The following is a 9,473-nucleotide window of genomic DNA, read 5'->3' as shown; positions in this document are numbered from 1 at the left end:
TATCCCGTGGACGACTCGGGCACCTCCCTGACTTGTTCCGCCGCCGCAAGCCTCTATAGCCACCGAAAACCAATCTGGACCTATTCCGGCACCCTGCCGGAAGTGGGGAACCCTCTCCGGTGGCCGTCTTCATCATCCCGGCGCTCTCCATGACGAGGTGGGAGTAGTTCACCCTCGGGGCTGAGGGTATGTACCAGTAGCTATGTGTTTGATCTCTCTCTCTCTCTCTCTCGTGTTCTTGATTCGGCACGATCTTGATGTATTGTGAGCTTTGATATTATAGTTGGATCTTATGATGTTTCTCCCCCTCTACTCTCTTGTAATGGATTGAGTTTTCCCTTCGAAGTTATCTTATCGGATTGAGTCTTTAAGGATTTGAGAACACTTGATGTATGTCTTGCATGTGCTTATCTGTGGTGACAATGGGATATTCACGTGATCCACTTGATGCATGTTTTGGTGATCAACTTGCGGGTTCCGTAACATTGTGAACTTGTGCGTAGGGGTTGGCACATGTTTTCGTCTTGACTCTCCTGTAGAAACTTTGGGGCACTCTTTGAAGTTCTTTGTGTTGGTTGAGTAAATGAATCTGAGATTGTGTGATGCATATCATATAATCATACCCACGGATACTTGAGGTGACATTGGAGTATCTAGGTGACAGTAGGGTTTTGGTTGATTTGTATCTTAAGGTGTTATTCTAGTACGAACTCTATGATAGATCGAACGGAAAGAATAGCTTCATGTTATTTTACTACAGACTCTTGAATAGATCGATCCGAAAGAATAACTTTGAGGTGGTTTCGTACCCTACACTAATCTCTTTGCTTGTTCTCCGCTATTAGTGACTTTGGAGTGACTCTTTGTTGCATGTTGAGGGATAGTTATATGATCCAATTATGTTATTATTGTTGAGAGAACTTGCACTACTGAAAGTATGAACCCTAGGCCTTGTTTTCTAGCATTGTAATATCGTTTGTGCTCACTTTTATCATTAGTTACCTTGCTTTTTTTCTATTTTCAGATTACAAAAACCTATATCTAACATCCATATTGCACTTGTATCATCGTCTCTTCGCCGAACTAGTGCACCTATACAATTTACCATTGTATTGGGTGTGTTGGGGACACAAGAGACCCTTTGTTATTTGGTTGCAGGGTTGCTTGAGAGAGACCATCTTCATCCTATGCCTCCCACGGATTGATAAACCTTAGGTCATCCACTTGAGGGAAATTTGCTACTTTCCTACAAACCTCTACACTTGGAAGCCCAACAACGTCTACAAGAAGAAGGTTGCGTAGTAGACATCAGGAGTTCATTTGTAAGTTGATTAATTGAACTTAATTTATCATGAACTTAGTCCTGATAGTTTTTGCATATATATGTTGTAAATCATGGCCCGTGCTACTGTTCCCTTGAATTTTAATGCGTTCCTATAGAAAGCTAAGTTGAAAGATGATGGTAGCAACTACACGAACTAGATCCGTAACTTGATGATTATCCTCATTGCTGCATACAAAAATTATCACTGGGGCGCGTCAGTCCTAAACAAATGGTTTAAAAACCCCTTTTCGCGACATCATTTGAAACCATCACCAAGTGAGTGTGTGCGATAGGGGTCCTTCCCACACGACCCAGAAATCGTCGGGGATAGGCCCCCCTGGGACCCAGGCTGGGGCCGTGTGCGATCGGGCAAGGCATCGAAACCCAATCATTTCCGTAGGTATGTACATCCCACACGGTGAATCCCAGAAATCATTTCCGTAGGTATGTACATCCCACACGGTGAATCCCAGAAATTATTTTCGTAGGTATGTACATCCCACACGGTGAATCCCAAAAAACATTTTCGTTCAAATGTATATCACACACAGTCAATCGAAGGAATGCGTTTCAGTTCTTATCAACATCCCACACAGTCAATCCTGGGAAAACGTTTGCGGAAGGATGTATATCCTACATGGTTTTATGTATACGCTCGTGTGTGAAAGGTGTAACTATCACACACGCTCTGCATTGGTTAACTGTTTTCTTTCATTAACTACATCACACACGATTTGATGTAGAAAACTGTGTGGCATTGGGCTATCCATCACAAGCGCTTTTACTGCTAGAACCGTTTGCAAAGGCACATGACCGTCTGTTCTATTTTTATTTTTGCCTGTAATTTATTATTCCAATTGGAAATTTTTAAATACGAAACATGCAATTCAAATTCTCAGCACAATGGTTCAACAACGATCCATAAATAAAATTGCCTGTACAATATGTTCAGTAATTACAGGATTAGGCAGCAATTAACTAAGATGAACCGCATTATTTAAAAGCGGTAAAGGTGAAGAGACAAGTGTAAATCATTTTGACTGCCGACGGTGTTGAAGAAGCGGAATGCCCATAATGTGCCTTCCTGCATGCCATAGGCACGAACCACTTTTGTCCAACCCCTTGTGACGATCGCCCGCCCATCATTCACCGCCTTCAGGAAGACTTCTAGAGCATTATCATGGTAGCATGAATTATATACTTTAACCTTAATTGCCTCCACTCCGGTCATGTAGTTTGCAAGGCAATTAATAGTAAATAGCTTCGAAAACAACTGAAAGAGAAAAATATGAGATACTAAGGTCTAATAGAGTAACTTGTTGTGGGCAGGGGAAAAGGCAACACATTACTTACCATCCTAAAGATCACTGTTGTCTTTGACAAAGTGTAAGTAAAGAGCTTAATTCCAATCACCTGTTTCTTTCGGCTAACAATCTTTCTTAGTTTCCTCACTTGATGCTTGTTCATGAATATCTCATTGCTCCATACGCAAAAGGGATCCAAGCATGGATCAGTACCCCTCACATATGTACCTACAAGCAACCAGTAAATGTTAGAAGCTAAACTGAGATTGCACAAATGATGTAAAATACAACTACCTATGTTCCTAAGTACAAGTTTTTTTTTGAGATTTCAATATGAACTATATACGGATATATATAGAATTATAGATATAGTTTAGATTAGAATCTAGATTCACTCATTTTGCTCCTTATGTAGTCTATATTGGAATCTCTAAAAATACTTATATTTTGGAATAGATGGTGTATAAGACATGGGATGCAGCTAACCTCGACGGCAAACAACAGCATTGCCCATTGTAGCCCTGTGTAAGTACATGGAAAGCCAATGTTAACTACAGCAGGGCTAACATCCACCAAAAATAGCAAATGGTAATAAAACGGTAGCATCTGTAGTGATATCTTCATTTCGAAAGAGTAGCAGGTAGCAACGGGACGGATTAAAAAATGGATACAACTGTTAATTGCAACAGGCTTAACAACATCCTAATTCATGTTTTGTAAGTTTGTAGCAAGTGAAATACAACTCTTTAAAAATGGATACAACTGTTAATTGCAATAGGCTTAATGGCCATTGAAACTGGTACTGATAAAAATGCAATTGGCAGAGTTAAACATCACAGGGCAGGTGCTGCCAGAGCAGATAATGGCCCAGTTGTCTATAAAAAGGTAGGGAAAATAGCTCAAACGTGTTAGGCATGTTTACTACAACATGCTTAATACATCGACAGTACAAAACATAGCCATTAATTGCAACTGGTATTGGTAAGATTGAACTGGTGGGTACATACTTGGTAAGTCCTGAGAGGTAGTTGCTGGGGAACTTCATCTTTGCGAGAGCCCGCCAAAGTCAGCGGCGGTAGAGGCGAGCTCTTCCTCTGGGTCGAAGCGTGGATCAGTGCCACTGACATGTGTACCTACAGGCAACCAGTAAATGGTAGAAGTTAAACTGCAATTGAACAAATGATGTGAACTACTGTAAGACATGGGATGCAGCTAACCTTGACGACAAACAACAGCATCGGCCGCTATGACCCTTCGTAAGTACATGGACAGGCATGTTAAGTGCAACAGGGTTAGCATCCACCAAAAATAGCAAATAAGGGAGCATCTCTAGTATATCTTCATTGCGGAGAGTAGCATGGTAGCAAATGGACAGATTAAAAAATGGATACAACTGTTAATTGCAACAGGCTTAACAACATCCTAAGTCATGTTTTGTATGTTTGTAGCCATTGAAATGCAACTGTTTCAAAATGGATTCAACTTTTAATTGCAACAGGCTTAATAGACATTGAAACCGGTACTGATAAAAATGCAATTGGCATAGTTAAACATCACAAGGCAGGTGCTGCCAGAGCAGAGAATGGCCCAGATGTCTATAAAAAGGTAGGGATAGGAGCAAAAACGTGTTAGGCATGTTTACTAGAACATGCTTAATACATCGACTATATAGAATATAGCCATTAATTGCAACCTGTATTGGTAAGATTGAACTGGTGAGTACATACTTGATAAGTCCTGAGAGGTAGTTGTTGGGGCACTTCATCTTGGCTAGAGCTCGCCCAAAGTCAGCGACAGTGGAGGCAAGCTGTTCCTCCGGTCCGAAGCGTGGATCAGTGCCACTGACATGTGTACCTACAGGCAACTAGTAAATTGGTAGAAGTTAATCTCCAATTACACAAATTATGTGAAATACTGTAAGACACGGGATGCAGCTCACCTCGACGGCAAATAAAAGCATCGGCCGTTATGAACCCGCGTAAGTACATGGACAGGCATGTTAAGTGCAACAGGGTTAGCATCCAGTAAAAATAGCAAATGGGCAGCATCTCTAGTGATATCCCGAGTCATGTATTGTAAGTTTGTTGCTGGTATTGGTGAAATTGAGCTGGACACGGTAATATTTGAACATCACACAATGTGTAGTACTGAAATAAACAAGGCAGGAACATGCTTAATACATCAACCGTACAAATCATAGCCGTTCCAAGTGGTATTGGTAAGATTTAGCTAGTCAGATCTTACCTGTTAAGTCCTGGGGGGTAGTCGCTGGGGGACTTCATCTGGGCCAGATCCTGCACCATGTCGGCGGCGGCGGAGGCGAGGTGTTCCTCCGGGTTAACACGCATAGCAGCCATCGCGCCATGGACCGCCATCAGCTCCTGGTGGGGGGGGGGGATTTGGAGGCATGAGGATGTTTCGCAGGCGCCATTTAAGCAATCAAGGCGGTGACGTGATAGAGATTGCTGGGTACCTGACTGGATCCGCGTAGAACGTAGATGTGGTTGAAGTTGTTGTTGCGGCAGTGGCGGTTTGAGATGCCGGTAGGGGGAGGCATGAGGGAGGGGGATACTGAGGGGAAGGGGATGTGGTTGGAGGAATAAATTCTGAAATCGCGCGCCTAATGAAAATTTCGATGCGAAATTTGAAACTTGGGCGGGTGAAACACACAACGCAGACGAAGCGCGTAAAATACTCGTGTGCGAGAAAAAAGAAAGCTGGCAGATCCCGTCTCCAAAAAAATATACACGTGTACTTGATTTTTTTCGTCAATGGTATGCCTGGTTTATTAGGAATTATCGCACAGGTAACTGACTTATGGGTTATTAACGCAAAAAACGCAGATGGGTACGGCATAGAAACCGTGTGTTTTGTGATCTTCTAATGATTAACACAAAAAAACGCACACGTGCACACATGCTAATCAACGCTCAAAGCCCTCAAAGGATGCTCTTACCGACATTGTACGTTAATACTACAAACTTAAAGTACTACTGGTAATTTTCTCTAATACTACAAACTTAAACTACTTCTCACATGCTGCCATCAGGGCATGCTGGCCAGACGCCGGCGTTCTCCTTCCCGGCCTTGTAGGCGGCAGCCCACCTCGCTTCAATCTCCGCCAAGCTCTCCTCACCAGGGCGTGCAACCTATTTTTTCTTGCGGTGGCGAGACTCTCTTTTCTTGACTACTTTCTGCCTTTTCCGCTCCTTTTGTGCGGCTTTGGCCGCCTCTAGATCCACCACCCATTTGGCCATGGCAGCCTCAAAGTCCGCCCATGTAACTGTCTGGCCGGCGGCGGCGATGAACTCGGCGCGGCGAGATGCCATCACTTCCTTACCATGTGCACAGTCGCGGGTGGTGAGGAATGCGGCGCAGCGGGATGCCATCGCTTCCTTACCAGTTACTATGCGCCGCAGTGCCATGGACGACGGCTGGAGAGAGTTCTGGGACGGAGGGGCCGGGCAGCCGTACAGTGCGGTGGTATTCAAGAGCTCAACCACAAACAACAACAGAAATTTGGCTTCCCTTACAATTTTTCTCGTTCATTATCGCACACGGTTCATCTCCGTCGCTTCCGGAAACAGTGTGCGCTGAGCCTATTGTGTGATGCGTTATGATTGCCTGGAACCCCAGCCACGCAGATTGTGCATGTGCACCGTTGGATGCGCCGTGATCGAACGGCAATCCACGTCCCTCACATCACACTCGTGCACCTGTAGCTGGATTGGATTTATATGCGTTAAATGCCTAGAAAATGCACATAATCCCCTAAATATGGTAAATGAGCTCAGAAAAATGCCTCATTTGAACACGGTGATTTGCAGGGTGTATGTTCGTCATAGAAAATAAACTCCAGGGCAAAGAACGAAGAAAATTTGGATTCCCCTTCAATCTTGAGGATTTCCCTTTCGAAAGCATGGAACTTCCTCAGTGATGGTTCGATTTCTGAAGGGTGTGCATGACAACATAAGCCAAACCTTCTCAAATTTTTACCAAGGCATGGTGAGGTCATACCATTGCACCATGCCAGGCGTACCATGCCAGGCGTCATGTTTTTTAAGCATTTATTTCAATTTTTATAGTTGAAAACCCAACAAACCGACATTTGTGGTTGACTATTGCCACACATTTCATAGAATTATCTGTCCATTCCTTGTAAAAGGCTTGAGAATTTACTAAATGGCACGAGAATGGTTTTCTAGGCCGTTCTTGTGGACCCTTTCATGCATCGATTATTTGAACTTGAATTATGTGCATTAATGCCTAGGAAATGCACATAATCCCCTAAATATGGCAAATGAACCCGTAAAAGTGCCAAATTTGAACACGGTGATTTGCAGGTTGTATGTTCATTGTAGAAAAAACTCGTGGACAAAGGACAAAGGAAATTTGGACCCCCCCCCTTCAATCTTGGTGATTTCCCCCTTGAAGCCATGAAACTTCCCCGATGATGGTTCGATTTATGAAAGGCGCACATCACGACATAAGGAAAATATTCTCCAATTTTTACCAGGGCATGGTGAGGCCATACGATGGCACCAAGCCAAGCGTCATGCTTTTCAACCATGTGTTTCATTTTTTGTACAGTAGTTAACCGAGTAAACGGCGCGTTTATGGTTGACTATTGCCACACATTTCCTTGAAATATCTGCCCATTCCTTGTAAAAGGCATGAGAATGAGCTAAATAACACAAGCTTGGTTTTCCAGACCGTTCTTCTGCACCTTTTCATGCACGATAGCTCGAATTGGAATTATGTCCATTAATGCCTAGAAAATGCACATAATCCCCTAAATATTGTAAATGAGCCTGGGAAAATGTCAAATTTGAACACGTTGCATTTGAGGCGGTATGTTGATCGTCGGAAAAAAACTGAATGACAAACTAGGACGGAAATTAGGATTCCCCTTCAATCTTGGGGATTTTACCTCTCGAAAGCATGGAACTTCTTCGGTGATGGCTCAATCTATGAAGGGCGTGCATGACGACATAAGCCAAACCTTCTCAAACTTTTACCAGGGCATGGTGAGGTCATACCATGGCACAATGCCAGGCGTCATGTTTTTAAGCATTTATTTCAATTTTTCTATAGTTGAAAACCCAACAAACAAACATTTGTGGTTGGCTATTGCCACATATTTCATCAAAATATATGTCCATTCCTTGTAAAAGGCATGAGAATTTACTAAATGGCACGAGCATGGTTTCCTAGGCTGTTCTTGTGGACTCTTTCAAGCATCGATTGTTTGAACTTTAATTATGCGTATTAATGCCTAGCAAATGCACATAATCCCCTAAATATGGCAAATGAACCCGAAAAAGTGCCAAATTTGAACACGATGATCTGCAGGTTGTATGCTCATCATAGAAAAAAACTCGTGGACAATGGACAAAGGAATTTGGACCCCCCTTCAATCTTGGTGATTTCCCCCTCGAAACCATGAAACTTCCTCGGATAATGGTTCATTTTATGAAAGGCGCGCATCACGACATAAGGAAAACATTCTCCAATTTTTACCAGGGGCATGGTGAGGCCATACCATGGCACCACACCAGGCATCATGTTTTCGAACCATGTGTTTTATTTTTTGTATAGCACGAGCATGGTTTTCCAGACCGTTCTTGTGCACCTTTTCATGCACCGATTTTCGAATTTGAATTATGTGCATAATTAATGCCTATAAAATGCACACAATCCCCTAAATATGGTAAATGAGTTTGGAAAAATGTCAAATTTGAACACATTTCATTTGACGTGGTATGTTGATCGTTGGAAAAAAACTGAAAGACAAACTAGGACGGAAATTTGGATTCCCCATCAATCTTGGTGATTTCTCTCTCGAAAGCATTGAACTTCCTCGGTGATGGTTCGATTTTTGAAGGGAGTGCATGATGATGATGACCCACAAGTGTAGGGGATCTATCGTAGTCCTTTCGACAAGTAAGAGTGTCGAACTGAATGAGGAGCAGAAGGAAATGACAATCGGTTTTCAGTATGGTATTCTCTTCAAGCACTAAAATTATTGGTAATAGTTAGTTTGTGATAAGGTAATTTGTAATGGGTAACAAGTAATGAAAGTAAATAAGGTGCAGCAAGATGGCCCAACCCCTTTGTAGCAAAGTACAAACCTGGACAAACTCTTATATAAAGGAAAACGCTCCCGAGGACACATGGGAATTGTTGTCAAGCTAGCTTTCATCACGCTCGTATGATTCACGTTTGTTACTTTGGCAACTACAAAAGAAGTATTAAGGTAAACCTAACCATAGCATGAAACATATGGATCCAAATCAGCCCCTTACGAAGCAACGCTTAAACTAGGATTTAAGCTTCTGTCACTCTACAACCCATCATCAACTTATTACTTCTCAATGCCTTCCTCTAGGCCCAAACAATGGTGAAGTGTCATGTAGTCGACGTTCACATAACACTAGTGGAGGAGAGACAACATACATCTCATCAAAATATCGAACAAAATCCAAATTCACATGACTACTTATAGCAAGACTTCTTCCATGTCCTCAGGGACAAGCATAACTACTCACAAATCATATTCATGTTCATAAACAGAGGGGTATCAATACGCATAAATGATCTGAACATATGATGTTCTACCAAATAATCCAACTAGCATCAACTACAAGGAGTAATCAACACTACTAGCAACCCACAGGTACAAATCTGAGGTTTTGGGGCAAAGATTGGATACAAGAGATGAACTAGGGTTTCAGGGGAGATGGTGCTGGTGAAGGTGTTGATGAAGATTGACCCCCTCCCGATGTGAGGATCATTGGTGATGACGATGGTGATGATTTCCCCCTCCCGGAGGGATGTTTCCCCGG

This window comes from Triticum aestivum, chromosome 7A (genome assembly GCF_018294505.1).
Source record: "Triticum aestivum cultivar Chinese Spring chromosome 7A, IWGSC CS RefSeq v2.1, whole genome shotgun sequence".
NCBI classification, from domain to species: Eukaryota; Viridiplantae; Streptophyta; class Magnoliopsida; order Poales; family Poaceae; genus Triticum; species Triticum aestivum.
This window is presented reverse-complemented; position numbering follows the sequence as displayed.